This window comes from Odocoileus virginianus, chromosome 28 (assembly GCF_023699985.2).
Source record: "Odocoileus virginianus isolate 20LAN1187 ecotype Illinois chromosome 28, Ovbor_1.2, whole genome shotgun sequence".
Taxonomy (NCBI): domain Eukaryota; kingdom Metazoa; phylum Chordata; class Mammalia; order Artiodactyla; family Cervidae; genus Odocoileus; species Odocoileus virginianus.
This window is the reverse complement of record NC_069701.1, coordinates 7,998,466-8,011,236: the sequence shown is the minus strand read 5'-3', so window position 1 is coordinate 8,011,236 and position 12,771 is coordinate 7,998,466. Positions and strand designations below refer to the sequence as shown.

The window sequence follows — 12,771 nt, the reverse complement described above, 5'->3', positions numbered from 1 at the left end:
GGGGGAGCTACTCTTCGTTGCAGTGAGCAGGCTTCTCATTGCAGTAGCCCCTCTCGTTGCCGAGCACAGACCTGAGGCATGTGAGCTTCAGTAGTTGTGGCTTATGGGCTTAGTTGCCCTGGGGCATGTGGAATCTTCTAGGACTAGGGACCGAACTGGTATCCCTGGCATGGTGAGGTAGATTCTTAACCACTGGACCACCAGGGAAGTCCCTACTTTTTAAAATGGTTGAAAAATCAAAAGGAGAATAATATTTTATGCCATGTGAATACAATATTAAATTGGAATGTCAAAAGGCAATAAAGTGTTACTGGGCTGGCAGGCGCTTTTATTATTTGCATGATGTTCATGGCCTCTTCTGCGCTACAGCAGTGGAGCTTCGTGGTTGCATCAGAGATTATATGGCCCTCGGAGCTTTAAATATAAATGGCAACCCACTCCAATCTTCTTGCCTGGAAAATTCCACGGACAGAGTAGCCTGGTAGGCTACAGTCCATGGGGTCCCAGAGAGCCAGACACGGCTGAGTGTGCATGCACACACATTCAGCCTTTATATATATAACCTTTGTCAGCCCCTCTCTTAGAGCACTAATCATACTGTTTGAGAATTGATTCTGTTCACATTCATCTCCCAAGCTAGACTTTTGAGCTTATGAAAGCCTCCATTTTTCTCAGAATGAGGCTTCATTCCTGGTTGGCTTTCTATAAATGTTTGTAGGATGAAAAGAGGAAATGAATGTATACTGTGAGCATAGGTAAATCAGTTCCCTTTTCTGGGCCTCAATTTCCCCTTTTGTGAAATGAGAGCTTTGGCTGTGGTGAGGTCCCTTCTAGCTGCAACATTCTATTTTTTATATTTAAAAAGCTATAACTAAAAATCAATTTATCACATTTAGTTCATTGAATCTTATTTTCCCCAAATTTGGGTTTTCCTTTAGTGACTTCTGATTACTGGTTGGTTTCCCAGGTCTGTCAATATCAGTAAATGGGTGCCTTAACCAGCTAACTTTAGTAGAGTATCTGATGTTAGTGGTGTGGTGTGTACATTGCGTATAACGTGAAAATTCATTGCAAATCAAAACTTCCTTCCTTCAAGTCTGCTTGTCTTGCATGAATCTAATGATATAAACAATATTCTTAGGGCATGGTCACTATTAAGAATCTGGGGACTTCCCTGGTGGTCCAGTGGCTAAGACTTCACACTCCCAACGCAGGGAGCCTGGACAGGGAACTAGATGCCATGTGTCACAACAAAGACCCAGCACAGCTGAACAAATAAATAAATATTTTTAAAAAGATTCTGATAAAAAAAAAAAAAGCAGGACTCCCCTAGCAGTCCAGTGGTTAAGATTCCCTGCTTCCACTGTAAGGGGTCTGAGTTCTATTCCTGGTCGGAGAACTAAGATCATGATGCTCAGTGTGACCAAAAAAAAAAAGAATCTGAATGTGTGGAATCCAGACAGCACACTCTGGATTTATGGCCACTTCTCACCTCCGTCAAGATGTATCTATGTGATAGGCCTAGAAACTAGTTGTCTGCCCTTACTCAGAATTTTTGCGACTTACATAAACTTATTAATTGAAAAGTCCTCCTCTAAACCTCACGAGCACTCAGTTCCAGGCCCTGAGGTGGTGTTTGGTGGACAGCTTCACACAGAGTTAAGGCCTGATGTGTTATTACTGTGATTTCATTTAAATCATTATCCCCGTCTGTTACCTCCCAGAAGGGTCTCTGCCTCTCCCTAACCCACAGTTGTCAAGGGGACAGATTCTTAGAATTGAGACTCAGGAGACACGAGGACGCAGGCTTGCCTGTCACCGGACCTGATGAAAATTTCCTGCATGGAAGTCAAGACGAGCTCTCATGCATTAGGTGCGATTTGCTTTCTGGATTCTTCTGTTTCCCTTTCTACCCTTCCCCCCAGGTTTCTAACACTGCCTGGGCCACTCCTATGAGGCAACAAGCGTGAGAAACACTCAAGCTTTCAGTTCAGTATCTCCTTTCCCTTTCTCTTCTAAACAACCAGCGGTGAGGTAGGGTGGACAAGGGTAAAGCCCCTAGAATCCGATTAGCCTGAGACCCAGGTTCTCCCAGGTGACTCGGTGGGTAAAGAATCCACCTGCAATGCAGGAGACACAGAAGATGAGGGTTTGATCCCTGGGTCGGGAAGATCACCTCAAGGAGGACATGGCAACCCACTCCAGTATTCTTGCCTGGAGAATCACATGGACAGAGGAGCCTAGCGGGCTACAATCAGTGGGGTTGCAAAGAGTCAGACACGACTCAAGTGATTTAGCAAGTGCGCCAGTCTCCCCACTGCATTGGTGGAGCTGCAGTTCCTCTTATCTGCTAAATGGAGATAATATTAATACTCCTCATCTACCTCCACTAATCATCCAGAATCCCTTAAAGGCAAAGACCATGCATTATTTATTCTTTTTTATCTCACAGTCCTCAGTACAGAGCACACAGCATGGGCCTCACATAAGCAGAATGGAATTGACCTTACGTCGATTCATGAATGACGGTGAAAGGTGGAGTGTGTGAGCTAAAAGGGACTCAAAGCCCTATCTGTTCAGTGAGAGCAAATGAGAGGCAGATGTACACCGCCTCCCACCTCTGTGCTAAACGGACAGAAAGAGTCAGTATATTCTTTCCAGATGGGTGTCCTTCCTGACCTGGGCTTCACGATCTGCAACAACACTCCTTGGGACGCCATTGCCATTCAACTCCGTTATTGCTGGAGGGAGAAAAAAAACAAACCTATATACTCTTCCTGAATGCAACTTCCACCTTAGAAACCTAGACCTAGAGAGATGATATCCTTTGGCCAAGGGCACAGAGCTAATCACAGGGTGAGTTCGAGCTGGAATATAGGGGTTCAGGTTCTTCATCCAGTGCTCTGTCCACTGCATATCAGCTAGTTCTAACACAAGTCTCGATGGCTTCAAACCAAGGCGTGAGCACTGGGGGATATTTCTAGCAAGGACACGTGTTTTGTTTTGCTTCCTTTGTTCTTGTTTTGTTTTTTTTTGGAGATGGGAGAACAATTTAGGAGGCAAGTAAATTATTCAATGCACTTTCACTGACAGCAGGCAAAAGAGCAGAGAGGCAAGGGCCCCCAGAGAGCTAGTTAGATAAAAAGAGGACTCTGCCCAGGCCTTATAGACCTGTAAACAAGTAGTGGAAAAAAAACAGGCTGATAAGTGAGCTAACAGAGATATACTTATCTCTGTTAAGGGTCAGAGGGCATGACCACTCGGCAGTTTGAGAGGTCTAGGAGGGCTTAACTGAGGAAGTAATTCTCCCCAAAAAGAGTCCAAGTACTCCAGAGCAAAGAAGGGAACAGTGGTTGAATCATAGGGAACTGCGTATGCAAGGGCACAAGCTAGGAAGAGCCTATTCATATGGAGAGACTTGCAAAAGTTTGGCGTGAAAGGAATGGTGGATGTGGTGAATTGAAAAGGAGAAAGGAGGGGAATAGGGCAGTGTCAGAAGAGGTTTCTAGAGAGATAAGCAAACACAGCCTGCTTTGAAAGAGTCTACAAAGGCTGATAAGACAGATATGTGTGTGTGTCTATAATTATAGTGCATGATAGAATGATCCAGGGCTTTTCAGAGGATCAAAGGAAGTGCAGGGAACTCAGAGGTGATTTCCCACTGGGGGTTAGAGAGTGTATCACTGATTAGTCAGGCAGGGCTTGAACTGGTCCTTTTGAACTTGGAGGATTCAGGTAGAAGTTAAAGGTCTGCAGTGCAATAACCTACCCAATTGCATTCTCTCTCTCTTATTTTATTTATTTATTTTTTCATTTATTTTTATTAGTTGGAGGCTAATTACTTTACAATATTGTAGTGGTTCTTGTCATACATTGACTTGAATTAGCCATGTATTTACATGTATTCCCCATCCCGATCCCACCTCCCACCTCCCTCTCCACCCCATCCCTCTGGGTCTTCCCAGTGCCCCAGGCCTGAGCACTTGTCTCATGCATCCAACCTGGGCTGGTGATCTCTTTCACCCTAGATAACATACATGTTTCGATGCTGTTCTCTTGAAACATCCCACCCTCACCTTCTCCCACAGAGTCCAAAAGTCTGTTCTGTACATCTGTGTCTCTTTTTCTGTTTTGCATATAGGGTTATCATTACCATCTTTCTAAATTCCATATATATGTGTTAGTATACTGTAATGGTCTTTATCTTTCTGGCTTACTTCACTCTGTATAATGGGCTCCAGTTTCATCCATCTCATTAGAACTGATTCAAATGAATTCCTTTTGACGGCTGAGTAATATTCCATGGTGTATATGTACTCTCTCTCTTATTTTAAAGTGGAGTACGATCGCTTTACAGTGCTGTGTTACTTTCTGCTGTGCAATGAAGTGAATCAACGATATGTACACATATATTCCCTCCCTCTGAGACCTGCCCTCCTCACCCCAATCCCACCCATCTAGGTCATCTGGGTTTGACATATTTACACTATCGTGTGTAAAATAGGTAGCCAGTGGGAACCTACAGGATAGCACAGGGAACTCAGCTTGGTGCCCTGTGATGACCCATTTGTATTCTTTTGGATCATATCTTTAACTTAATGGAGCAGATCCTAAACCTCAACACACTGCCCGGCGGGCTGCCCATTCCCCTTATGTAACATCTGGTCTGTTTTGCTCAGCCCTCTATCACCAGTGTCTAGGACAGTGCCTGGCACCTAGGAGGTGCCAAATTAGTATTTGTGGAATCGGTCTTTTCAATGATGTACTTTTACCAGGGCAACTACATATTCTAGATTTTTTCAGAGAGTCCTTAAGATATCCTGTCCCTTAATTGCCATTAGTACAACTGTATCTGTCATGCATCTGTAGTTCTGACTTAGAAAATATGGACACACATGAGAAAGCTTCATTCTCATTTTCAAAACCTTTCCCTGTGCCAGCTGGCGTGCTTGGGAGGAAGGTGGGAAGAGAATGTGGTTTTCTGGAGCGAACACCATTTCTGGGCTGGCGGCCGCAGCCACTCCCTCCTGTGTGGTTGCCTGCCCACATGGTCTCAGAGCAGGGCAACCCCTCTGTCTTGTTCTTTGTCCACGGAACACACAGACTTTGGGAATCGTGGATGCAAGTGGAAAGTATTAGCAACTCGAAAAGGATGTAGCTGGGTGTTTGTGGCCTTATTTGGGTCTTTCCAAACAAGTTTCTGGCTGCTCTACTGGGAGAGAAAAACTTCCACATCTGCAGAGATGAAAGAATATGCTGTTTCACAGGCTTCGCATCTGCTCCACACTCCCCGGAATGTAACATTCAGCGTGCTTGATTCCCACTGCCAAGTGGACCATCATTATCAACCCTATATGTTCCCCTCTCCTGCTTTTCTTTGTTTAGTTTTAGGTTCAGATGTCAACATTACTAGGTGCATGTAGGTTTTTTTTTTTTGAGTTAAGGAAGAGGCTTGCATTATATTCTGACTTTCCACAGCCTATCTTTTCCTCTCTGAAAATTTTAAATCCCTCTTGTACTTAGAAAACAATAGAGAAGGCTGCCTTTCCTTTTTTTTTTTAAGTTTTTTATTTTGTATTGCAGTATAGCCATTAATAAACAATGTGTGATAGTTTCTGGTGAATAGTAAAGGGATTCAGCCATCAATATATGTATATCCATTCTCTCTCCAAACTCTTTCCATCCAGGCTGCCACATAACATTGAGCAAAGTTCCCTGTGCTACACAGTAGGTCTTTCTTGGTTACCCATTTTAAATTTAGAAGTGTGTGCATGTCCACCCCAAATCCTGAACCATCCCTTTCTCCCTAACTATCTCACCCCGCCATCCTTCCCCCTGGCAACCGTAAGTTCATTCTCTAAGTCTATGAGTCTCTTTCTGTTTCATAGGTAAGTTCATTTGTATAATTTCTTTTCAGATTCCATGTATAAGGGATGCCATATGCTATTTCTCCTTCTCTGTCTGATTTACTTCACTCAGTGTGACAGTCTCTGGGTCCATCCATGTTGCTGCAAATGACACTATTTCATTCTTTTTAATGTCTGAGTAATATTCATACTTCCCAGGGCTTCCCAGGTGGCTCAGATGGTAAAGTGTCTGCCCGCAATGTGGGAGACCCGGGTTAAATATATATATATACACACACACACATATATATATATCTTTATCCATTCCTCTGACAATGGACAGTTAGGTTGCTTCCACGTCATGACTATTATAAACAGTGCTGCAATTAACAATGGGGTGCAAGTATCATTTTAGGCCGTATTTCTCTCCAGGTATATGCCCAGGAGTGGGACTGTAGGGTCACATGGTAGCTCTGAACTTCCAGGTGGCTCAGTGGTAAAGAACCGGCCAGCCAATGCAGGAGACATAAGAGACACAGGTTCAATCCCTGGGTCTGGAAGATCCTCTGGAGGAGGGCATGGCAACCCACTCCAGTATTCTTGCCTGGAGAATCCCATGGACAGAAGAGCCTGGCAGGCAACAGTCCATAGGATCACGAAGAGTCAGGAATGACTGAAGTGACTTAGCACGCATGCATGCATAGCAGCTCTATTTTTAGTCTTTTAAGGAACCTCCATACTGTTCCCCGTAGTGGCTGTATCAATTTGCATACCCACCAACGGCGTAGGAGGGTTCCCTGGAAATGACTGACTTTCTTAATGGTTTCATCATCCTCCTATTCACCCAAAATAAAAACTTTTAGAGCTATCTCCTCTACTTCTCTCACCACTTCGTCCTCAAGCCCTCTTAATTCTGTTCCCAAATTATTCGCACATGTATCCCCTCTCGCCCTCAGTCTCTCAATCTGGGTCATTCCAGCAGCCTCTTACCTGATCTCCTTAAACTCCAAGATCTCCCAATCAGGCCAGTCTTTGCATTGCTTCCTCAACGACAAATGAAATTGTGACAGCATCCTCCCCTATGACACTCTTCTTCCAAAGCCATGGGCAGCTCCTCACCACATAGAGAATAAAATGTAACATCCTTGGTATAATCAAGACTGTGTTGAGTCTTAATGCTTTCTCAGTCAACCTTTGGAAATGAAAAACGAATAGAAGAAAATTCAATTTATACAATAAACTGGATATATTACATAAAACCTGTTGTCCAAAAATCCACCATAAACGTATATATATATATATATATCATGTAGATAGACGGACAGGTGTGTATATATACAGACAATGTTACAGCGATTATTTGAATTACTAGGCAAGCTGACAAAGTCTATTCATTGTGTGATTTTAGACTGACTACTGAGTGTGTGTGTTGTTTTGAAAAATTACTCAGCAATTCGAAGAAATAAAACAGAAAATCCACTAAAATTTAAAGTTATTTTTAAGAAATATAACTTTAAATTTTAGCGGCTTTTCTGTGTGACAAGATGGACAGACAACTCCATCTATCTTCAGAGCTAATGTTGGCTACATGCTTACAGTATGCTAGGTCACGTTCTAAGACCTTTGCAGGCACCAGCCTTAGAAACACACCATGTCCCCTACACATGAACCTTCAGGTTGTGACCTTTCAAAGAGGTGACCATGCGTTTGCATGTCCAACCACGTAAGTTAGTTCACGCGTCTGGCATCCATTGTCAAGTGCGTGCATCCTCTATAAGTGGTTGTGCTTTTGTGTACGTCACTGTAAAGTCCGTGGTCCCACACAGTGACTTCAAGCCCAGGATGTACAGAAGCAAGCGTCAAAGCAGCAGTGATGTGGCTGGTATTGCTAAGAAGGGCCAGCCGTTGTACTGTACTACTGCACTTTTCAAGGAACTGCACTGTGAAATTAAAATTGTTTTCTTTATTTTCTTTCTTTATTTAAAACATTTATTTATTTGTCTGTGCCAGGTCTTAGTTGCTGCAGGCGGAATCTTCAGTCTTTGTTGTGGCATGTGAGATCTTCGGGTTTTTTTTTAAATATTCAGTATTCTCTTCATTTTTTTATGCTAATTCCTTCAGGTCCACGCTTACATTGCTTAGGAGATCCAGTTCAATATAGGTACTACTAAGAATAAATTTTATCAAATATATTGACTGGAGATGTTAGATATACTTCTTTATGCTGGTGTGTTCCACTTTGCCAGACTTAAATATTCAGTCACATTAACTAAATTGCTTTAGGTTCTCCATAACATGAATTGATTTTTTTGTTGATATTATTTTCTAAGCTATTATTCAATTTTGTTATTTATGACTTAGGCGTGTGAGATCTTTAGGTGCAGTATGTGGTTTTATTTTTTGTGTTTGTTTTTTATGTATTATCTGTGTGAAAGTATCATAAACCTATTACAGTACACTACTGTATAGCCAATGGTGGTAGTTGGATTCCTAGGCTAACTTTGTTGAACTTAACGAACAAATCGGACTTAATGAACAAATAGGATGTACGGACATGCTCTCAAAACAGAACTCATTCCTATGTAGGAGACTGACTGTATTGGTTCTCACACCAATCTTATAAAATAGATATCATCATTTTCTCCATTTAAAAAACAAGGACACAGAGGCACAGGAGAGTTAAATAACTTACCCGAGGTCACACAGGGAGTGGTAAACGTAGGCTTTGAATTGAGGCAGCTTGGCTCCTAAGTCCCTGCTCTGCATGACTCCCCCGGGTTAAGAGTCACTGGAGAATTATCTGGGAGAGTCAAGGCCACTTCACGGGACAGGGTGCCCAGCAGGGGTCTAAAGCCATTGGCGAGAGACTGGCTGGGGACAAGGCTGGGATGCCAGGACTGGGGACTGGGAGGATGATGTTTTTTGAGGTCACTTTGGTGCTGGGGATGTTTTGACATTTACACTTACTTCATTTCTATGAAGAGTAAAGTGATTAGTTTTCAACTTAAAAAAGCATCGTTGTATGCTGTGCAGAAGAAACTCAGTCTAATGTCAGGATGAACTGAGGGTCAGAGGGTGGACTCAAGGATGGGGCTGAGTCAGAGATGTGATGGGAGATGATAAAGCTGAGGAACAGGGTAAGGTTGCTAAACACATTCAGAAAAAAGCAAAACAGCTAACTAGCAGAAAGCTGCTAGATAGCACAGGGAGCCCAGCTGGGTGCTCTATGACAACCTAGAGGGGTGGGAAGTGGGGGAGAGAGGGGATATGCATATATAATTATGACTGATTCTCTTTAATGAATGGAAGAGACCACCACAACACTGTAAGGCAATTACCCTCCAATTAAAAAAAAAATTCACTGATTTTTTTTTTTTAAGAGATTGGTTGATATTTAGGGTCACAGAATGTCCATGATGTCAAAATGGGCTAAACAAAATGTTCTACTTCAGAGAGTAACTTTCAGAGGAAGAGGTTAAGCAGTAAGTGCTAACCACAGCCTGCCTTGGGCAGAAGCAGAAGGAAGCCCTCTGGCCCAGTGATGGGAGGGAAGCTGCTTTCTGTTCTGGTTGTCAGAGGGGCAAAGAATCAAACACCACTGTTGCAATGGATGAGTTTACAAAATTACAGGAAGTGTGACACGACTTGAAAGACAAGACACATGTGGAAACATCGTCAAGCCATACTTTTTGCTTTGGAGTATTTCCCATCTGGAAACTGAGATTTGATGAAATGGCATCACCTCGGGTATTCCCATGGATCAAGATGCATAGAATATTGTGAGAAGATTGGGATATAGAACCAGGTTCAAATCAGGCTCCATCACTTGCCAGCTATGTGTCTAAAGGCAAATTTCAACCTCTCTGATCTCAGCTCCTACACTGATGAAAAGAGAATAATAACCCTACCTAAGTCCCAGGGTTGTTGTTGGCCTTCAGTTGTGATTCAGCTAGTCGGCATTCAGTAAGTATTCATCAAATGGCATTCATCAAATTCATCAAATGGTTAGTGGGATTACCGCTGAGTCTTTGTTTTATTTTTCTGCATTTCTTAAAATTTCATGAACATAAACCGTGTTTGTAATTAGAAATATAAACAATAAAACATTCCTTTTTAAAAGGGACAGGCATCTATATCAATGGTGATCTCTCAATTCATCCCACCCATACGTCAAATAGATGGCTAATGGGAAGCTGCCATTAGCACAGGGAGCTCAGTTCAGTGATCCATGCCAACCTAGGGGGGTTGGATTGGCTCAGACGGTAAGGAATTTCCCTGCAATGTGGGAGACCAGGGTTTGATCCCTGCTCAGGAATATTCCCTGGAGAAGGGAATGGCAACCCACTCCAGTATTCTTGCCTGGAGAATTTCATGGACAGAGAAGCCGGGTGGGCTAGAGTCCATGCAGTTGCAAAGAGTTAGACACATCTGAGTGACTTACACTTTTTAACATAGCTGATCCATATGGTACAGCAGAAATGAACACAACATTGTAAAACAATTATACTCCAATTACAAAATTTTTTTTAAAAAAAAACATGCACCCAGAAAAGGGACAGGCAGTAATTTCCCATATTTTCACATTTGTTTTCCCCACCTTTGTCTCTTTCATGTCTCTTTCTGCTGTGTAAAGCTTGGGTCCTCTGTAGACAGCGATAGTCAGAGGATGCCATGGGGTGCTGGCTACTCTCTAGACTCTGGCAGGGCCTTGCAGGGTCAGGCCCCGTCACTCAGGCCTGCGGCACTGAAATGAGGCTGAGATGAGTGGTAGCTCAGTGCCCACGGGGAGCTCTCTTCTCTCCATTGCGCATAGACCCCTGCAGTTCCCTCATCTGCTACTCAGCCGGATGCTCCCCGCCACCCCCTGCCCTCAGGGAGCTCCATTCTGTGCCTCCTGCTGGTTTCCATTCATTCACCACCAAGGCCTGGAGGCGCTGACACAGGCTGCAGGGGTCCTGCCTGCAGGACCTGTGAGACCAGGGAGCCTGTGGTCAAGTACATTAAACAAAAGAACACTGGCAGGAGACCAGCTTCAACTCTCGAAGCTTCCCCTGGTTCTTTACTTTCTTTTTACAATTTTAGGTTGTGTGGGTCTCACAATTTGCCTTCTGGAGCTGCTTAGCAATAAGAGAAAAGATGGATGTGGGGATGGGAGGCAGAGTTACACCAGTCTCTGAAGTCATCCAGCACCAGGAGGCATAACCGAGGGCCCGGCTGAGTTCGCAGTGACCCCGTCTGCCCGCCCTCTTGCACGAAGGCCTCATCTAGGGCAGGGCGGAAGGGGGAGAGCCACAGAGCCAGGATCGCTCTGAGTGTGTGGCTTCTGGGAACACAAGGTGTGGTTCATCAGCTTCCTCTCAAACCCACTCCTGCTGGCTGGCTCCCCTCTCTGCAAACATCATTGCTGTCCACCCCGCTGCCCAAGTAAGAATTCTAGGTGTCTTATTTGACCGCTCCCCCTCCTTTATATCCCACAGCAAATTACACATGCAGCCCTGCTTACTGCTTTAAAACGACTCTCAAATCCATCCACTTCTCTCCATTTCCACTGCTACGAGCTAGCGGAGACAAGCGAACTCTCCTGCCTGTAAAACTGGTATTCACAAATAGGACAGTCGTTTGAATGCCAGGCTACCCCAGATGACAGCTAGAGAGGATAAGCAACGTGCAAAGGTCACGCGGGTGGTCAGTGACTGACAGATCCAGAGGAGAATTCAGACTTCCTGGTCCCAGGTCCAGCCCTGCTGGGGACATGTCCAGGCTCCACGTATGCCTTCATTCGCTCCGCTGGATTGAGACCCTCTTACGTGCCAGACTCAGTGAGAGACGCAATCTTTGTCTCTCCGTGGGGGGTGACCCTCCCTGTTGGATTATGGTTTTCTGCCTGTTAATTTATGTCTTGATCCTGCCTGCTCTGAACAGCAGACAGCAGGACATCTCTCAGGCCCCAGCCGGCCCTCACATTCCAGCATTCCGCAAGTTGGCTTCTGCGCGGTCTACTCAAAATAGCTTCCTAGCCAGTGAAGCCAACAGAAAATACACATGATGAGGCACTTCTTCCAAGGAAAGGACTCTACAGGAGTCCAACACTTAAAGAGAAAGTGTTTGCCTCTGGACCAGGTTTATAATCTATGTGGGAAAGGGGGACAGGAAAGTTGGTCTGGTTCCACTTTTATTCCATAACTCCCTGGGAAATACCCAGGGCACTCAAGATTCCAACTGACTCACTTAGTGCATGTTAATAAAGATGTACTAGGTGGCCCAGTGGTAAAGAATCTGCCTGCAATGCTGGAGACGAGGGTTTGGTCCCTGGGTCGGGAAGATCCCCTGGAGAAGGAAATGGCAACCCTCTCCAGTATTCTTGCCTGAAAAATCCCATGGACAGAGGAGCCTGGTGAGCTAGAGTCCATGGGGTCACAAAAGAGACACGATTTAGCAACTAAACAACAACAAACATGTGCCAGCACAGTAACAGGTGCTGGGAGCAAAATGCTGGACCACAGAGAGATGTCCTGTCCTAGGGGGACTGATAAAGTGATGGAATCTGACCTAAGCTATTACTTACCTTCCTTTTAAGTATATTCATTTCTAGATACAACCTTTACAAATTTCAAATACAGGATTATAGAATCATAGATGTGAAGAGACATAGAGGAGATATTTCTTTAGCACAATGTCTTTCTGCCCTGAGTTGAGGTTCAAATCTCTTTTATAATATCCCCATCAAGTGATCATGTGGTCCCTCCTTGGATACCTCCAATAGTAGGTGATTTGCTGCCTCTAAGATGATCTATTTTTTTTTTAAGATATTTTATTTATTTTTTGGCCACTCCATGCAGTATGCAGGATCTTAGTTCCCCAGCCAGGGATTAAACCTGTGTCCCTGCAGTGGAAGTGTGGAGTCTTAACCACCGAAACACCAGAG

General features: G+C 44.0%; 1 long non-coding RNA gene across 2 annotated transcripts; it reads right to left on the bottom strand.

Annotated features, from left to right (window-relative positions):
* Window positions 1-2,662: 2,662 nt before the first annotated feature.
* LOC110122359 (uncharacterized) lies at window positions 2,663-11,477 on the bottom strand. Of its 2 annotated transcripts, XR_011484288.1 has the most exons (4): window positions 11,350-11,477; window positions 9,755-9,895; window positions 6,837-7,038; window positions 2,663-2,741 (listed from the first exon to the last, which is right to left on the bottom strand). It is a non-coding gene; the product is annotated as an uncharacterized lncRNA (long non-coding RNA). The 2 variants fall into 2 exon arrangements; XR_011484287.1 differs by lacking the exon at window positions 2,663-2,741 and having other exon boundaries at window positions 6,149-7,038.
* Between the last annotated feature and the right edge of the window lie 1,294 nt (window positions 11,478-12,771).